At 41.1% G+C, this 11,685-nt stretch overlaps 1 pseudogene; it reads left to right on the top strand.

The window, feature by feature from the left end:
• Positions 1-10,478: 10,478 nt before the first annotated feature.
• Positions 10,479-11,246, top strand: LOC102824527 (annotated as a pseudogene).
• Positions 11,247-11,685: the final 439 nt, after the last annotated feature.

The following is an 11,685-nucleotide window of genomic DNA, read 5'->3' as shown; positions in this document are numbered from 1 at the left end:
ACAGAGTAGATAGGGATGGGCAACTTAGATATTGGCTACCTAAAATGAGGGAGCAATGTAGGCACGAAGTGACTGGCTTACAAGGTTTCAAGAGGGAGTTTAGTTTAAGAGTGTGGGGCGGATGGGGAGGGGAGAAGAGTCCCCACTGAATAGTTTTATCGTGTCTAGATGGATCTGGTTAAAAGAGACAGGGATAAAAGTCTTAGGATTCAATAGTAAGTAATAGTTATTATAACTAATTGCAACTGTCACAACTGTAAAGGTAGAAGTTTTGTAACAAAAACAGGGGAGTAGTAAATCTTACAGTCCAGAAACAAAGGAACCTAGGATCATTAAGGTAGACGAACACAAGTGGAATGCGAGACATTATCCAGAGCAGCAACGACACCAGAGATGGAGGCAGAGATGGGGACATAGAGGGAGCAGCTGAGGACTGTAGATTCATGGGAAGAGAGGCACTAAGAGCTAGCGGCCAGGAGGCAGTCTTGCAGCATGTGCCCTTTGGTGACGTAAATTATTATATATTCCTGAGTGTTTAAAAAAAAAAGAACTAAAGTGAATAGAGAAAAATACAGTTATCAGTTATCTTATGGTACATGGAAGGGATTATAATCATTGTAACGATACAAGGTGTATGATTTGTTGAATGGAAAACTAATGATTTGTCCTGTAAACTTCCACTCAGTTCACAATAAAAACTTTTTTTAAAAAAATATTATGGGCCTATAGAGCTCTGGTAGCATACAGGTTACGAATCGGGCTGCCAACATCACAGTCAGCTGTTGGAAACTACCAGCGGCTCCGCAGGAGAAAGATGAGGCGTTCTGTTCCCGTGAAGATTTACAGCCTTGGAAACCCTGTGAGGGTCACTATAAGTCGGAACCGACTCCACAGCACATAACAACAACATAGCACACTATCCACTGTTCCTCATAGAAGAGTCAGTCCTGACTGTACCCCAAACCTCCACTGGTTTTTCATGCTTACTCTCTCTTCTCCATTATGAAGGGCTGTAGTAGTTGTTCCTTTTTCCCCCCTCTTCTCTCCTTACTGATTTTTTTCAGTGGGTGTGGGTTACCTCTTCCCTTGTTGTCTGGAGTTCTCTATCTCTGATAATGAGCTCTGGTGGCTCTGTGGGCTATGCGTTAGGCAGCTAACCACAAGGTTGGTGGTTCAAACCCGCCAGCTGCTCCATGGGAGAAAGACAAAACCGTCTGTTCCCATGAAGATTTGCATTCTGGGAAACACTATACAGGGTCACTATGAATCAGAATTGATGGCAGTAGGTTTGGTGTTTGGTTTGGGTAAATCAAGGCATGCACAGATCAAAGAATCAAAACCATACTAGGAGAGTAGAGGAGAGATTCATCATTAGTTCAGATTGGTATCTTTTATTCTCTCTGGAGACCCTTCTAAGTAGATCAGAACCTGTGGAGAGGTATATTTGCAAAGATTTCTGAAATGATGTGTACCAAATTCTAAGATTTTTTTTTTTTTTTTGAGTAGTGGGTTTTGGGGTGACTTTTCACTATCTTCTATGTTCTTTCTATATTTTTGCATTTTTAAGATGAGCATGATTTTGATAAAATATCAAAATTTAATTTTAATACGAATAAACGGTTATATTTTTCCAAAATAGGTTATTTTTAGTTACTCATTCCAGAGCAGCTCTTCACCCACTTGGTTCAGAGATTACACTTCATTCATATCCATCCCTTTGAAGTCCTGGTATGGCACCGTAGGATAAAACACAGGACCACAAGGTCGGTTTGAACCACAATGTCAGCAGTTCAAACTTAATCAGCAGCTCCTTGAAAAGTCTATATAGCGTCACTATGAGACAGAACCAACTCAATGGCACTTAACAATATCCACCCCATTAGGAGCCCCTAGGGGTGCTGAGAGCTAAGCATTGGACTTCTAACCCACCAGCCTCTCCATGGGAAAAAGATGAGGCTGTCTCCCGGGTAAAGATTTACAGTATCAGAAATCCTATCACGCAGTTCTACTTTGTCCTATTGGTTCTTTATGACTCAGAATCAACTCAACAGTTGTAGACCATCCACTTCCAGGCTAACTCTTGACTTGATCGTGTGGCTTACTTTGGTCAATGGAATATTAGCAAGTGTGTTGCAAGTGGAGGGTTATATCATTGTTTTTGAGACTGTTTGGGGTTAGAGATTAAGAAGCATCTTCTAGAAGACTTTTCACGGTTCTTGTAACTTTCAAGAGAGAAGTTGTTTGTCTTTTTATTTAATACTTTTTTTATATACTATCACCTGAAAGTTCAAAAGAACCTCAAGTAATTAAAAGGGAGCTGTTAATATGCTAAAACACAATAAGCTGAATCATTTTTCTCAGTGGGTGGCCTTGAAAACACACACACACACACTCTCTCTCTGACCTGGCCAAACATCTGGTCCTCATTTTCTATATCTATCCCTATTTATGTTACCTCCAGAATTCTGCCACTGTAAGACGGCTTTCTAACCTTTTGCCCCTGTTTCCTTCTTGTATTAAATAGAGGACTTAGCTTGAAGAATTTCTTAGGGGCTGCTTTCAGTTTCCTAAATTTGAGAGAAAGAAGTCATGGCTAAATTTCTTAAAATTATATTCTCATCAATAATTTTTTATTTCCTTCAAAGTGCTCCCCTGCATTGTCTAAACCATTTTCCTTTTCCATTTCATTTCATTAAGGCCATAGTTTGACTACTTCCTTTCCACAAAGATGGAGGAAAGTTTACTCACCATATTTTCTAGCTTCTGTAATATGTTTTAATATCCACCCATGTCTGCTATACCTGGATAAGAAACTCCCTCAGTTTCCCCTTTGGTAAATGCCCCAAACCCCAAGGTGCAAGTTTCAAATACAGTTAGCCAATAAACTTTCCATGTGCTCTAACCTCTCCCTGCCACATTTCCCCCGAAAACCACAGTAAAGGTACTTACTTGCTCACAGTCCAGCTCCGCTCTGCCCTGTGACTGCCCTCTGCACTATCCACATTAACCCTGTGTGGCATGCTGGGAGCACCAGGGATTGTGAGTATAATAAATTAATCTTTAAGTGTTTTGGCCTCCCTCTCTTGATTTGCATTTGACCTTACCATAACTCAAACATTATATCAAGTTAAAACAAAAAGTAAAGGATCCTGAATGATTTTAGCACATGGAGAAATCAGAATCAGTAAACAAACAAGCAGTGAGAGCCCGTTTTGGGCCTTGCGCTCTATTGGACATAGCAGGAAGTTGTAATTGGTTCCTGGCAAAACTGAGCAGTCTGCTGCCTGGGTGTCCACAAACTCTCCAATCTCAGGGTGTGGTGGGGACCGTGGAGAACTGGATACCACAAGCTCAGACTAAAAGGGCAGCTGCTCCTCAGCTCCAGCCAACTGTTGCCATGTGGGAACATAGGCCCAGTATTGCCAAGTCGGCTTGTTTTTTCCCCCAAAAAAAGCTAGAAATCAAGATTTTTGCATAAAATCCGACTATTAAAAAAAGTTGTCAACTAATTCAAATATTTAAAAAGCATTGTGTAAGCCAACAAATATGCAGGTCGAATTAAATAAACCTGCAGGCCAGGTTTGATCTGTGGCATGCCAGTTTGCACCTTCTGATTTACATTATAAATTACCTCAGAATTTCAAAATGCTTACCACTGAAAAAAAACTTGGCAACAAATGGTTCAAAAGCTCAGTTGCTACCAAAAAGCTGGTGGTTCCACCGCACCCAGAAGTGCTTCGGGCTGAAAACCCTGGGAGTTCTACACTGATACTTGTGGGGTCGCCATGAGTCAGAATCTACTCCGTGAGAGCTGGCATGTACAGTTTGTGGAGATGAAGCCTGAATAAGCAACCACTGGTGTGGCACTGGACCACAAGGTCCATTTGAACCACAAGGCCAGTGGTTCAAATTCACCAGCCGCTCCTCGGAAACCCTACACAAGACCATTAATGAGTCGGAACCGACTCAACGGCACTTAACCAGTCATCAAACACAAGACAAAGTAATTTGTTGACTCAGTTTTCACTTCCAAATAATTGTGACATGTAGATTAGGCCTAAATTATGTACATATCAAGTGTTGTTATATTCTCTATGATTGAACATAGCAGCGTAACTACTGCACACACACACATACACAATACTGTCATATCTCAAAAATTACTCCTAGAGAAGATGTTTTGGGTCTCTATACAGGACTGCTCTGAGTAGAAACAAAGTTGAAGACAATAATAGCTCGATTTATAACATATGGTTAGTAAAAATTTATTATGATACAAAGAAAAATCCTTTAATGATGTCAAAACTGAAAATGATGTAGAATTATTGTTGAAAACAATCATTTTCAGTCTTGACAATCATTACTAAAGGATCTTTTTCTTTGTATCATAAATTTTTACTAACCATATGTTATAGATTAAATTATTAAGCATCTTCAAATTTGTTCCAACTCACAGCAATCCTGTAAAGGGTTTCCAAGGAGCAACTGGTGGGTTTGAACTGCCAAACTTGCAGTTAGCTTATCCCCTGCTTATCCTACAGCGCCACACCAGCACGAATTGTATTCCCTGAGGTATAATCCTTTTTGGAAACAGGATTCTCTTTGTTACGTTAATCAGGCCCTGTAAGTGTACTGTTAAGTGCAAGTTGGTTCCAACTCGTAGAAACCCTGTATAGGGTGTCCAAGAAGAAGTTCGTGGGTTCAAACTGCCAACTGGTGATTAGAAGTCCAATGCTTATCCTATAGCACCACACCAGGAGTCCTATCAGTGTATGTTGTTGTTGTTACATGTCATTGACTTGATTCCAACCTATTGTGACCCAGTATAGGGTTTCTGAGGAGCGGCTGGTGAGTTTGAACCAAACTTGCAGTTCAAATGACATTGCAATCTGACTCATTAGCCCATAGTGCCACACCAGGACTCCTTTGCAGTACACAGTCAGTCCTAAACCTAATCACTTCCAAGGTATGTTGTCACTATTTGCTGTAGAGTTGATTCACACTCCTGGCAATCCAGTGTGACCCATATGTGCAATGTAGAACTGCACTCATAGGATTTTCAAGGTTGTGACCTTTCAGAAACAGATCATCAGGCCTTATTGCCAAGGTGTCTCTGAATGAACTCAAACCATCAACTTATGGTTACTAGTCCAACACTTAATCTTTTGTGCCAGCCAGGGAATCTTTTTGAAGTTATAAGGAATAGCATAGACACAGAAATAAACAAACCTAATGGACGAGTCCTGGCGTGGTGCTGTGGGCTAATGTGTCAGACCGCAAAGTCGTTTGAACTGCAAGGTCAGTGGTTCAAGCTCACCAGCTGCTCCTTGGAAACCCTATACAGGGTCGCTATAGGTTGGAATCGACTCGATGGCACTTCACAACAACAACAATGGGGAATGGGAACCAAGGAACACTGGGGCTACAGAAGCTGAAAGAAACAAAGGTCTTCCCCAAGAAAAACACAGCCTTACTCTAGATCCAGTGCCCAAAATTGGAACTTAATGCTTCCTGAACTGTGAGAAAATAAATTTTGGTCCCTTAAAACCACCTGCTTATAATATTTCTATAACAGCTATTCTGGCAAACTGAGACAGCATATATGGGTATTACAAAACGTGTGGTACCAAATCATACCTCCTACAACCCTCTCTACTCCTTGGGTTCGATCATCCTTTGCAAAGGTCACACAGAACTCAGACACCACACTTACAGTTATGGGGTTTATTAGGGAAGTTTAACAGGTTACAATACAAGGTCAGAAATGTTCAGGGAACAGTTGTTCCAGTCATTAACAGATAAATGCCCATAGGACACATCACTCCACCATAAGCCTCAGTCTGAAGGCACTCTGCTCTAGCTCCCTGGATCAGCAAACCTAGTTCTCCAACTTAAGAGCCTGGAGTCACCCCACTCTACAAGCAAGTTTCCTGTCCGAAGTCAATCAGATTCACTGGCTCTGTGGGCTGGGAAGTCCTCTGATCTATCTAATGCTCTGGCTCTTGGTTCTGCTGCTGCTTCTCCTCTGCCACTCCTCTACTGTCACAGCTTCCTGCTCCTGGGTCAATGAGGTTCAACGCACAGAGATCTCAGGGTCCAAAGGACATGCTCCACCCCTGGCTCTTCTTTGATGGGAGTAAGATCCTCCTCCTGCTTCTGAGATGGCTCATTTTAAAACCATGCTAGAGTTTCAAGTTTTTGTGATTACAATTAACTCTGCTAATAAGCACAGCTGGATCATGTTATGCTATCAGTATCTTTTCCTATCTTTTCTTACCCAGACCCAGCAGGGCAGAAATGTTTAGTGGGAGTTATAGACTTTGTCTAGGAGACACATTAAATAATTCACTACATTACAGTTATCATTGCTTTTTTTGCATTTGTTTGAAGTATAACATATATAGTAAAATGTGCATGAATTATAAGTGCACAGGTAGGTGAATTTTCACAAATAAGCATACCTGAATAGCACTCAAATCAAAAAAGAGAACATTTGAGATCAGTTGAGAGAACAGGAAGTTTATGTTTGACGGAAGACCTGCAAGGTAGAAGAAAAACAAAGACTATCTTTTTTTAATTTTAAGCAAGTAGTTTGATGTTTCTCTGCTATTCGTAAGGTGTTCAGTGACTGAATATTCGGAAGTAGTTCGTCACTCCTTCCTAGTCTGTCTTCGTCTGGAAGCTCATCTGAAACCTGTCCACCATGGGTGACCCTGCTGGTATTTAAAATACCAGTAGCAAAGCTTTCAAAATCACAGCAACTCACAAGCCACCACAGTATGACAAACTGACAGACAGATGAAGAAAAGATTGAAGTTGTCAAGGACTTCATTCTTCTTGGATCAACTATCAGCACTCACAGAAGCAGCAGTCAAGAAATTAAACGACGTACTGCATTAGGCAAATCTGCTGCACAAGACCTTTTTAAAATGTTGGAGAGCAAATATGTCAGCTTGAGGAAAGATGTGCCAGACCCATGGTATTTTCAATAACCTCATATGCATGTGAAAGCTGGAGAGTGAATAAGGAAGATCGTAGAAGAATTGATGCTTTGAGTTATGGTGTTGAAGGAGAATATTGAAAATACCATGGGCTGCCAAAAGAACCAATAGATCCGTTTTGGAAGAAGTACAGTCAGAGTGCTCCTTGGAGCCCAAGATGGCCAAACTTCGTCTCTCATACTTCGGACATATTGTCAGGAGGGACTAGTCACTGGAGAAGGATATCATGTTTGGTAAGGTGGAGGGTCAGAGAAAAAGAGTAAGACCCCCAATGAGATGGATTGGCCAAGTGGCAGCATCGATGGACTCAGGCATGGCAACAGTAGTGAGGTTGGCCCAGGATCGGGCAGTATTTCATTCTGCTGTGCATAAGGTCACTATGGGTTAGTACTGACTTGATGGCACCTAACAACAACAACAAGTTTGATGTTGGATGCAGCAGGGCATGGAAGTCTGTGTCCATCAAAGAAAACCTTATTCTGGGACTGAAAGTTAAAGAACGCCAGCAAGCAGACAGCCCATATGCTCACTGGTGACCATCTGGATCCACTTGATGAGTGGAAGTGGGGAAGAATGCAGCAATGAAGAAACAAGTTGAGAGAAAGAAGAGGAAGAACTAGCTGGTTTGAAGTTTAGGGAGTTGTGTAGACTCCTGAGCTTATTGGCACTGACCTGGGCCATGAAGGACAGAAATAAGAGACAGTGAAGGGACCAGCTGGTCTGAATTTCTGGGAGGGGTGTATGGACTCCCATCCATTTGAACTAGGGCTGAATTCACCAGAATGCAAACTAGTGAAGACAGAGAGAAGTCTGATACTGTGAGCTAGTATTAACTGATGCAATTTTAATGGATTATTCTGGAAAGGACTTTGCTTGTGAATGCAGATGCAAATGTTCCAGCAGGAACAGTGGATTCTTTACATCAAAGAATATGCTTGTCTCCTTGGAGCACTGGGTTGATTTGTTGATAAGTGCCATCAAGTCAGTTCTGACTCATAGAAACCCTGTATAGGGTTTCCGAGGAGTGGATAGTATGTTTGAACCTCTGAACTTGTAGTTAGCATCCAGTGCATATCCTATAGCACCATACCAGGACTGGGTTGATAGAGACAAGCAATTAGATATCTAAATGAGAGGAGCACTGGACTACTATCTGTAAGGTCAATTGTTCAAACCCACCAGCCACTCCTGGGAAACCCTATACAGGGCTGCTATGAATCAGAACTGATTCAATCACACTTAACAACAACAACAACAACAACAAAAATGCATGAAGTAACTGGCTTACAAATTTCCAGTTAAAATGATATGTGGGAAAGTGAATCCATCAAGTATGAAAGAATGTCTAGAAGAGTCAGGGGTGACTTGCAGTGTGATGATTTTTTTGTTTTTTGACACTTTTTATTGTGAATTGAATGAAGGTTTACAGATCAGATCATCAGTTTTACATCCAACAAATCATGCACTTTGTTTCATCTCAATGAGTGCAGACCCTCCATGTAACAAGTTACCCCACTTCCTCCCTGTGATTCTTATTTCCATTCCACCCTCCTTCCCAATCCTTCTGAACTTTGTCCTTAGGTAAGGGTTGCCCTTTTGATTTTGAATGGTTGGTCTTTCCATGGTGAGCATATCTTACTAGTATTGTTGTTCCCCTATATACCTATTTGCAGTTTGGATGAAAATTGAGTCATGAAGGTGAGTTCCTTTCCAAACCTGACGGGTGGCCAATGTCTCAGGCTCCTCCACTCTTTGTCTGGCCAGTAAGCCTGATCTATTTTTTTATATAAGTTTGTGTTTTGTTCCTTTAGTGAATTATCTAGTGTCTCTCCTAGTCACAGTCTTTGTAAACTCCCACCAAACATTTTCCTGATGGATCTGAGGGAAGATGCTGAGGATTATATGGTTCAATTGTGAGTAATTGTTAACAAAATTAGTTGTGAAAGCTTGTAACTTTAACATAGTTCTAAAATGAGCCATCTCTTAAACAGGAAGGGAGAATCTCACTACCAGCCTTTCTCTTTCCATGAGTCTAGAGTCCTCAGTTGCTCTGTCTCTCCATGCCATCACCTCTGCCTCTGTCTCTGGTTTCATCCAAACAGCAAATAGGTAAGGTGGGAAGGAAGGTGAAATGAAATAAGAACCACAGGCAGGAAGTTTGGTAACTTGTTACATGGAGGGGATTGCAATCATTGAGATGAAACAGTGTATGATTTGTTGAATGTAAAACTGATGATCTGATCTGTAAACCTTCACTCAATTCACAATAAAAAGTTGTAGCTGTTTTTGTATTACCTTTAGTAAAATTTTATTTGTATGGAATATCAATATTGTCCAATGACTCCACATTCTGTTGGGTCACCTCTCTTTGGAATGGCCACAAATATGGATCTCTTCTAGTCAGTTAGCCAGGTAGCTGTCTTCCAAATGTCTTCGCATAGATGAATGAGTGCCTTCAGTGCCACATTAGTTTACTGAAATTTTTCTATCTGTATTCCATCAATTCCTAGAGTCTGGTTCTTTGTCAATGCAAAGGCACCTTGGACTTTTTCCTTCAGTATCATTGGTTCTTGATCATATGCTACCTCTTGAAATGGTTAGCAGCAACCATTTCTTTTAGGTACAGTGACTCTGTGTATTCCTTCCATCTTGTTTTGATGCTATCTTCATCATTCAATATTTTGCCCATAGGATCTTTCAATACTGCAAGTCAAGACTTGAATTTTTCTTCAGTTCCACCAGCTTGAATAATATGGCCTTAGGACACTTATATGAATATGTATATTCTGTTTTCTTATGTAGACATCAAATATGTTTTCTTTATTTATGAAATATAAAATGTGAAAGGGAAGGCACAGGGAGGCAGTAGGATAACTGTGGTTGCAGGGAGGGGATTGTAATCATTGAGATGAATCAAAGCATAGAATTTGTTGTGTGTTAACCTTCACTCAATTCACAATAAAAAAATTTTTAAAAAGAAAGAAATAGGATTCATCCTTTGTGGAATAATTAAATTTAATTATATTATTACGGATTAACACAGTGCCTACAACAATAGACTCAAACATAGTAACTCAAAATTATAAGGATGGTGTAGGAATGGACAGTGTTCAGTATTTGGGGCCACTGTGAGTCAGTAGCAACTTAATGGTACGTAACGACAACAACATAGTTACTATGTTTTAAATTTTTCCAACTTTGTTATACTGATTTTTTTTTTTTTTTTTTTTTAAGGAAACCATTTCCTAACTGAGGAATATCATCTCCTTCAGGGTTGTTCTAATCATCAGTATCCTTCCAGTGTAAAATAAAGAGAAAAGCATAAACATTCAGCACTGGGTTTCTCATTTCTTGCTAATACTGAATTGTTTTTCTCTATCACCCAAAGTGGAAATTAGACAGATTTAAAAAGCAAAGTTTTAAGCCTATTTAAAAGTTAGTTAAGGTCTGAGACCGGGAGCTGCCACCGTCGCAGTCATGGTGTCAGTAATTAACACCGTGGACACTTCCCATGAGGACATGATTCTTGATGCCCAGATGGACTACTATGGCAACTGCCTGGCAACCTGCTCGTCCGACAATTCCATCAAAATCTTCAATGTGCGAAATGGAGGGCAGATCCTCATTGCCGACCTCAGGGGTCATGAGGGTCCTGTGTGGCAAGTAGCCTGGGCTCACCCCATGTACGGCAACATCCTGGTCTCTTGCTCCTATGACTGGAAAGTCGTCATCTGGAAAGAGGAGACAGGCACCTGGAAGAAGACCCACGAATACACAGGACATGACTCCTCAGTGAACTCTGTGTGCTAGGCACCCCACGACTATGGGCTGATCCTGGCCTCCGGGAGCTCCGACGGGGCCATTTCCCTGCTGACCTACACTGGAGAAGGCCAGTGGGAAGTGAAGAAGATCAACAATGCTCACACTATTGGCTGCAATGCTGTCAGCTGGGCACCTGCTGTTGTACCTGGAAACCTCATAGACCAGCCATCAGGGCAGAAACCCAACTACATCAAGAAGTTTGCCTCTGGCAGCTGTGACAACCTCATCAAGCTGTGGAAGGAGGAGGACGACGGTCAGTGGAGGGAAGAGCAGAAACTGGAAGCGCATAGTGATTGGGTCCGAGATGTGGCCTGGGCCCCCTCCATTGGTCTGCCAACCAGCACCATCGCCAGCTGCTCCCAGGATGGACGTGTATTCATCTGGACCTGTGATGATGGGGATTTTTGTTTCCATAGTAATTAAATAAAATCTTATTGCTTATTAAAAAAAAAAATGTTAGTTAATTCAAGTTGTTGTTAGGTGCTGTCAACTTGGTTCCAACTCATAGCGACCTTGTGCAGAACAAAACAAAACGATGCCTAGGCCTGTGCCATCCTCAAAATCATTGCGATGCTTGAGCCCATTACTACAGCCACTGTGCCAATCCATCTCATTGGGGGTCTTCCTTCTTTTGTTGACCCTCCACTTTACCAAACATGATGTCCTTTTCCACGGACTGGTCTCTCCTGATAATATGTCTGAAGTATGATATGCCTTTTTCTTAACTCAAACACCAAGTGATAATTTATTAACTATACAACAGACTGTGAAACTAAGAAAAATATCCATGCTAGAGGCTTTTTTATTTGTGATAACAGCTATGTGTATGTATATTACCAATAATGCTATATTTATATATGGT

The sequence above is a fragment of the Chrysochloris asiatica genome, unplaced genomic scaffold (genome assembly GCF_000296735.1).
Source record: "Chrysochloris asiatica unplaced genomic scaffold, ChrAsi1.0 scaffold00190, whole genome shotgun sequence".
Taxonomy (NCBI): Eukaryota; Metazoa; Chordata; class Mammalia; order Afrosoricida; family Chrysochloridae; genus Chrysochloris; species Chrysochloris asiatica.
This window is presented reverse-complemented; position numbering and strand designations above follow the sequence as displayed.